Below are 8333 nucleotides of genomic sequence, written 5' to 3' on the forward strand. Positions count from 1 at the left end.
AACGTTTCGGGAGCCTTCGATGAGCCCTTCATATGCTCCCCTGCCAGACGGACAAGACTCAAGTATCAAAACTACTTCACGACAGGAAGCAGGAGCTTCACGAACGTGCTCAGGGTCCCGGTCAGAATGGTGTTTTATCGTGAGGGTGTTTTACCATTTGGATTTCTCCGTCTCGCACATAAGCACACAAGTCCTTTTACAGAATTCATTTCACTTTTATCCATTTCCATCCTCACATTCTTTATTTGAATTTACAAATAACGAAATTGCACTTCTCTTAAAATATTTTATAAATCAGATTTGCAATACATTACGTAGGCCTTACGCCTGTAGTTCTACATTAATGAGGTTTGATCATAATTTGCTTTGTGTGCGGAAGCAGATAATTGGGGGGAAAATGGGTATCCCTAAATCAAGACATTTTTTGGTCTTGAACACTGTTTTGTTGCATCTTCTAACTTCATGGATCTGGAGGGTGCGTGTCACCGGGCCAGCGACACGCGGGAGAGCCATCAGTCCCCAGGCAGTAAGCGTGCCCTGGGGGCGGGGGGTGCTGACGCCGGAGGCCGGCCTCACCCCTGCCCTTCCTCCCCTGTGCTCCCCCTGCCAGACGGCCTCCGACAGCCCCCTCTGCAGCCTGGAGAGAGTAAGCCGAGCCCTGTCCATCTCGCCATCGGACAGGCTGAAGCTTGGCCATCGGGAGGGCGCTTGGGGGCTCTCAGAACCGTTGGTGCCGCAGTCCGCACCACCCCCCGCTGCCTCGGGCCCTCCTGGTCGGTATCTGTGACTGCGTGAGGCGTCCTGCAGGGCAGCGAGGTCACCTGAGGTCACAGACACTGGCCTCCACGCCTGCCTCGCACCCAGCACGCCCATCCTTTGCATTTCTATGTTAGGAAACATCAGTGCAGAGTGATTTAAAAAGCTGGATTAGTGTATTTAAGGGGCCTCACGTGAAGGCGGGAGAGCAGGGTCCTCAGGGGCGCTGGCGACGCTCGCGGCTGTCCGGCTTGCCGGTCCCGGGGCCGCGGTTTGAGGCCTGCCTTTGAGCCTCCTTCCAGGTGGGGCGGTCGGAAGGTTCGTGACATCACGTGCACTGACGGCGGGCGGGAGCGGCGTCGCCTCACTTTGTATTGATTTCCTCCTTCAAAGCACATTTGCGATTTGGGAGCCTTGGAAACGAATCGATAGAGTTACGTTTCCATGTAAAGAGCAAAACGTTAGTAGTAGACTCATGTTAAATGCCCCTGAGTGACCGCCTCATTAAGTGTTGAGCAGAGTGCAACCAGCACACCAGCTGTCCTGTCCGGCAGGGACGCCATAGGGACGGGTCAGGCTCTGGCCCCGGGTGTCCCATCCAGGAGCAGAGCACACACCCAGCTTGTAATAATCGTGGGAAGGTGTGCATGTCTGCAGAGAAGTACAGTCATCCCAACACTTCCCAGGGAAGATCGGTCACGCCCCAGATCACAAAATCTGGCTTGGTTTTGGTCTTGTTTTGAAGACACAAGTTTCCTTTCACTGGGGAGACTATGTTACCACTGCAGCCCCAGCCCACTGCGTTCAGGATCAGAGAATGTTCCGTGGTGGGGCTGGGGGGTGGCATGCCAGGCCAGACCTTATGGGATATGGTGGCTGAAACGAGCAGGATGAGAGGGAAAGCCCACCAGGCAGCATGCGGATAGTCAGGGGGCAGATTCACAGGGCAGGCGATCACTGCGCCGGAACGTTCCAGCCCTGCTCACGCCCCCACTGATGCCCACGGAGCACGAGCTGTGCAGCCTGCAGGCACTCACATCTGGTGGATTCTGACTTAGGACAACCCCCGAGCACGTGTCCCTTTGGCTCTGGGAGTGGGCTGCAGGGAGTGAGGACGTTAGCATCTCTTGAACTTCGGGCTTTGTGAGTTTCACAGTCCACGGAGCGCAAGTCACCACCAGGAGTTTGAACCACATGCATGATCTCTGAGTACTAGCTATGCTTTGCGCTTTATAAGGGCCTACGGCTTTGCCCCTGAGATCTCGAGCTTAACCAGGAGCTCGATTAAGAGGCAAGACAGGTGGGGCAGGAATTGATGCAGACGACAGGTGTATGCGGTCAGAATGCAGAGGACAAAGACCTTACCGCCACCACCAGGACAGCATCAATCTTCATGTTTTACATGATGGGCTGGATCTTGATAGAAAGACAAGAACACACATAATTTAAAAGCAATTATGGGGGGGGTCGCCTGGGCAGCTCTGTCGGCTGAGCATCTGACTTTGGCTCAGATCATGATCTCACAGTTCATGGGTTTGAGCTCTTCGTCGGGCTCTGTGCTGACAGCTCAGAGCCTGGAGCTTGCTTCAGATTCTGTGTCTCCCTCTTTCTCTGCCCCTCCCCTGCTCATGCTCTGTCTTTGTCTCTCAAAAATAAATAAACTCTAAAAAAAAAAGCAATACAGCTTGATTGATTATAAGCTATTGGTAACTCTTTATAAATATGCTCTCAAGTGTGTCTGATTATTGTCACTCCTCTGGGAAGCAAGCTCTATCCATGTTTTCACAGTGTAAAGTGGCCAATGATACAGCCAAAGGATTTTAGCCTCTTGAAATAGAAATCGGAAGAGAAGAAATGATGAATCAGTTAATGGCCTTCTGCTTAACGTTTCCAACAAGAACAACAACTCATATATATGAGATATATATATCACAGACATATATATGAGGGAGAGAGAGCATGAAGGGGGTGGGGAAGAGAGAGAGAATCCCAAGAGGGCTCCATGTTGCTTGATCTCGCAAACCGTGAGATCATGACCTGAACCTAAATCAAGAGTCAGACATTTAACCAACAGAGCCACCCAGACACCCCAACACAAATACATTTCTTAAGTTAAAATATAAGTCCATGCTTATTATCTCAAAAATATGTCAAATTACTAAAAAAAAAAAAATTAGAAATTGAATTTAACATTCAATTTTCCCTTGGAAAATTTTTTATCAATTTAAAAATGAGGAAAAACATCAATAAAAATAAACACAATTGTATGGTCAAAATGGTGCTGTGCTTGAGTATTAGATAAATTATCTAAGGGAAATCTGATTTATGAAATGGAGTCTAAAATTTGAAAAACCCCAATATTAGCAGCAGATATATCTCATCCCAGATTAAAGACTTTATTTTACATTAAAAAGTAGCTCCTTTTTCAAATTACAAATGTAATAAGTACACGTTATGGGGAATTTGGAAAAATAATATCTTACATCACAATAAAATTGCCTGTTCTACCATTTGAAGGGGGGGAACCACAATGCTCTGTGGATTTTGTTTCAATCTTTTTATTCTATGCAGTAGTATTGGTATAATGTAGCATATTGGTGATTCTCAGTGTAGAACAGACATTAAAACCCACAAGCAGGGGCACCTGGGGGGCTGAGTCGGTTAAGTGTCCGACTCTTGGTTTCAGCTCAGGTCACGATCGCACGGTTCCGGAGTTTGAGCCCCACATTGATCTCTGTGCTGATAGTGGGGAGCCTGCTTGGGATTCTTTCTCCCTCCCTCTCTCTGCCCTTCCTCTGCTCTCTCTCTCTCTCAAAATAACTAAATAAGCTTAAAAAGAACTCCCACAAGGGAACTTTTACTAAACGCAGAGGTGCAGGTAATTTGACACATTGCTGGGGAAGCCAGGGTTATTTATACGCGTTTTCTCTTATCGTCATAAACATTTTCCAAGGTCCGTAAATATTCTTTAGATTGTGTTTGTTTAAATGGCTGTATAGTTTTCCATTGGGTGAAAAAAAAACCCTACAATTAATTTTTCCCTTCTCTTGTCCTTGAACATTTGGGACCTACTATTTTACAATTAATAATTCTACAACAAATGCCCTTATATCCACAACTTTGCTCATTTCATTCTCCTTAGATTCATAGAGCCAGAATAGATGGGTCATAACATTTGAAATTGTTAAGCTTCCTGGTAAGTATTGTCAAAATTCCTTCTGGAAAAGTTGCCTAAATTCATATTCTCTTACTGATGGAGAATGTCTAGGTTAACAGATCCTGTCCAAAGAAGATGCTTATCAAAACACAATAAAAAGCAAATAAATACAACTTTTTCACTGATAAATTGATTTCTCATCATTTTGATATACACTTTGAATTCTAGAGAGGTTGAATATTATCTGACATATTTGTCATATATTTAAAAAAATGTTTATTTTGAGAGAGAGAGAGAGAGAGAATGGGGGGAGGGTGAGGGAAAGAGGCAGGGAGAAAAAATCCCAAGCAGACTCCCGGCTGTCAGTGCAGAGCCCGATGTGGGGCTCCAGCTCAGGAACCGCGAGATCATGACCTGAGCATAATAAAAATCATTAGATGAATTAATGTTTTTTTATGTATAATGCAAATGTTTTGTTCTAATTTTCATGTGTTTGTAATTTTGTTTATTGAAAATTTGACATCTAGACAGCCTACCTTTTTTAGGTATAAAAGCGGTTCCTGTTTTGCTTCTGGGTTCTTTGTTTTTGTGTGTTAAGAAGGTAGACTTTCTCTATCAAAAGATCACATAAATACTCACTGACGTTTGTTTGTTTTTTATATGACTTCTTTAGTTATTATATGTAAGTATATTATTATAATAATATTTATACACTATAGTTATTATCTGTAACATGGTTATCATATACATATGATATATGTATACTATATATATAATCTCTTCATAGTTGTTAATAAAATGATGTTCTATCTTTTTATTAAAATAATTTTTTTAATGTTTATTTTTGATGGAGAGAGAAAGAAACAGGGCATGGGCAGGGGAGGGACAGAGAGAGAGAGACACAGAATCCGAAACAGTTCCAGGCTCTGAGCCATCAGCACAGAGCCCGATGCGGGGCTTGAATGCATGAGCTGTGAAATCATGACCTAAGCTGAAGTCAGATGCTTAAACAACTGAGCCCCCCAGGCACCCCTAATGATGTTCTTTCTTAAATGGTCCCTTGAGTAACTGATGTATTTTGCATAGTGACTGAGTCAAACAGGGTTTTGGAGGCATACAGTCCAGGACTCTCATTAACCATTTATGTGAAGGTGCCCAGTGCAGGCATATGGAAATTAGGTGCATGCAAATATCTTGCAAACATAATTTTTCTTTTGAGGTTTTCAATTTTAGCAAGTTGGAGTGGATCTCTTCAAGGTGGGAAGTAATGAGATGGATATTTGCACTTACAATTGAACTTCTACAGAAGGTCTGGCCTTGCCAAGGACTCTATGAAGACCACGTGCAGGCCAATGTCATCAGCTCACGTTGGCCACAGCTGTGGTTGACCTCGACCTACCTTGAGCTCCATGGTGAGGGGCCATGCAGGTGCTTATCTGAAAAATTTGCCCCAAATTACCTTTTGTTGTTAAAGAAGACAAGGGCTTTTTTCTTTCCTCTTTCTTGTGCAAGCCCACATTTTTGGCATGTTTACTCTTAATGTTCAAGGATAACCAGTGGGCTTTGCTGGGGACACTGTGTGGGGTCCCCTCTATTAATTATTAACTGTAGTCACCTGTTGGGGAGCTGGGAAGCTAGCTGGTGGCGTCTGATCACATGAGCGCATGACCTGTTGTGAAATCAAATTGAAATTAATATTTTTAGACATTCAGAGATGAATCATTAAAAACACGGATTAGGGTAATTTCAAAAATCTCAAAAATCAGTGACTGGTGGAAAGTCCAAGAGGTCAAAGTCCATGCCGACTCTGTGCTGTGTCGTGGGCTGGACATTAGGAGGAAAGTAAACCCACACTTACTGCCAACAACATTCCGGTTTCACCAGCCACTGCTTGACAAGGGAGAGCGAGACCAGAGTGTTAGAGAGAGAAGCACATTCACTTAAAAATGACTATGATGTCATATAGGAATATCAAGAGGGTAATTCGGTAGAATTCCCAATGCAGGACTGATTTGAAAGTGTTCTCCATTTTCACAATCTTTGAATAGTTAAAGACGCTGATTTTCATGATCAGATCTTATGTAAACCTCCATACTTGCTGGATTTAACTCTTCTTTTCCATCAGCTATTTTAAAAAGGTAACGTGAATTTTCAAAATCAGAGCACTCTCCTTTCTGACCCAGCATTAGCATTAAAAAATACATGAATATCTGAACTGTTCTCTTCATTATGCTTTCAAAGGAAATGTACTTTAGAGATTTAAATGAATTACTTCTTTTAAAGGGGTGAAAAATTCCCTGGTACCTAAAAGGGAAAAAAAAGGTGAAATTGCTATTTGGTAGAGTAGCTTTTATTTGATTTGAAACACAACATTCCGGGGCTTCCTTCTGAATTTATAAAATGTGTCTGAAGAAGAGCTTTTTGAAAGATGGGCTCTTTTTACACTTCAGGCAAAGATGGCTGCTGGCCTGGGAGAGAGAATGACGCTGTGAATTAATTCATGTTTCTTTACCTTCCATCCCAGAGCGCGACGTTCTATTTCTGCCCCAGCTGAGAGTGGGGCGGGGGGGTGGGGTGCTTAAAGCCGGAACTTCCCATATCACCTGGTCTTAAAGTTCAAAGCGGATGAACACCCTCCCATCTTTTCCTCTTTTCCTCCCTAGCTCCTTCCTCCCTTCCACCTTGCGCTTGTCGAGAACCCAGTGCCTGCCAGGCAGTGCGGTGATCTCTGAGGACCTCAGGAATTTTCCATTTGGTCCGGGAGAGTCAGATGAGCACCACAGAGAGTGTAGGTCAGCGTGACTGTCTAGGTTATGCCACCATCCACCTCACAGCTGAGAAAACCTTCTCTTCAACACGACCCATCCCTCCATCCATTTATGCGTTCACAGGTGCATCTGCATTCATTTCTTGAGAACTTCAGAGGGGTGTGGCAGATGCTATTTTGCAAAGACAGCCACACCTATTTATTTAGTTCCTGTCACATACTCTCTTTTCCCGGAGCTTATCATGGACATTCCTCCCCCGGGAGGTGGGGTCACTGTTTCCTCCCTTCAAATCCTTGTGGGGTCTTGTTACTGTGCTGACTGGTGCATTCTGGTGGGAGTGAGGCTGTGTGACTTTCGAGGCGAAGTCATCAAAAGGAGAAATCTCCTGCCTGGTGCTCTCTCTCCATCAGGATCCTCATCCTGGGAATGTGGCCGCCATGTTGTGAGGAAGCCCAGGCCACATGAATACACCACGTGTGGCTGGGCCCCAGCTGACACTAGCTGGCAGACATGAGGTGTAAGAGCCTTCAGATGATTCCAGCCCCAGACCTCACAGACATCCGGCCATGCCGCCTCTGTATTCCTGACCCATAGCAACAGGAGTGATGGTAACGATCACCGTGGCTTCTAAGCCACTGCATTGCAGGGTGACCTGTTATGCGGAAATGCAACACCAACACAAAGCAGATATACGATCTTTTAAACAGTTTGTCTTCTGGAAGCTTAGACTTTGGTTGTAGGCAGAAGATACACTTGTGAGACAGAGAATAATATGGGACTCACCTACCAAATAATTCAGAACACGTTGCCCTGAGTGTGCAAAGGGGTAGATCAAAGTCAGCTGGTGTTTGGGAAAGGACGTAGTTTGCAGTGTAACCGAGGAGTACTGGGAATCCACCCAGAGGACAAGCAACTCTGGTTAACGCTTGAACGATGACATATTAGAGCTTTTAGAGAATCGTGGTCTTTTTTAGTCACAAGAGGGACTCACTGATGGTGGGTGCTTCACACACATTCACTCCGCTCTCACAGCCAGCCGGTGAGGTGATTATTCTCACCCCTATTTTACTGATGCCAAAACCAAAAGTTAGTAAAGATTTGTTAATTTTCACCAGGTTGCACAGTGAGTAACAGAGACAAATGCAAAGTGACAAATAGGGTGCTCAGGCTGTGAAGGGTGTTACAAGCCCAGATGAGCAGGATGGTGCAATGCTCGCGAGGCCAGGGGTTCTCCAAGTGTGGCCCAGGGTTCCCTGAGGATCCCTTTCAGGGTCCTCTAGATCCAAGTTTGCAAAGTAATAGTGCATGTGAAGAGAAAGTGGTATCTGTAAGGAAGCTGTGTGTGGACACGAGCAGTGGTGGGGACAGCCCCCAAAGCCTCAACAGGAATCAGGCTGTGGACTCCAAACGTGCAGTGGTCACTGGGGTCATCACACTAAGGGACTGCGGTCAAAAATGGCCAGTGTCACTTACAAGCGCCAAGAAGTGAAAACTTACTCGATGGAGACTATTGACAGAGTCCGCAGGGATCTTCAAAATGCTCTGCTGCATGCGAAGCCTGTGGATGGACGTCTCCAGAAGGCTCAGGCCACGAAGCTGAAGGAGTCACTTTTCCATTTTCACTCAGAACAAATGACAGAATCATCCGGGTA

The 8333-nt window shown here is 45.2% G+C and overlaps 1 long non-coding RNA gene across 1 annotated transcript; it reads right to left on the reverse strand.

The window, feature by feature from the left end:
* Positions 1-276: 276 nt before the first annotated feature.
* Positions 277-7943, reverse strand: LOC120248694. Its single transcript, XR_005532659.1, has 5 exons — positions 6902-7943; positions 5529-5582; positions 4450-4525; positions 2122-2172; positions 277-1169 (listed from the first exon to the last, which is right to left on the reverse strand). It is a non-coding gene; the product is annotated as an uncharacterized LOC120248694 (long non-coding RNA).
* Positions 7944-8333: the final 390 nt, after the last annotated feature.

Source organism: Hyaena hyaena, unplaced genomic scaffold (assembly GCF_003009895.1).
Source record: "Hyaena hyaena isolate Hyena2069 unplaced genomic scaffold, ASM300989v1 scaffold_603, whole genome shotgun sequence".
Lineage (NCBI taxonomy): Eukaryota > Metazoa > Chordata > Mammalia > Carnivora > Hyaenidae > Hyaena > Hyaena hyaena.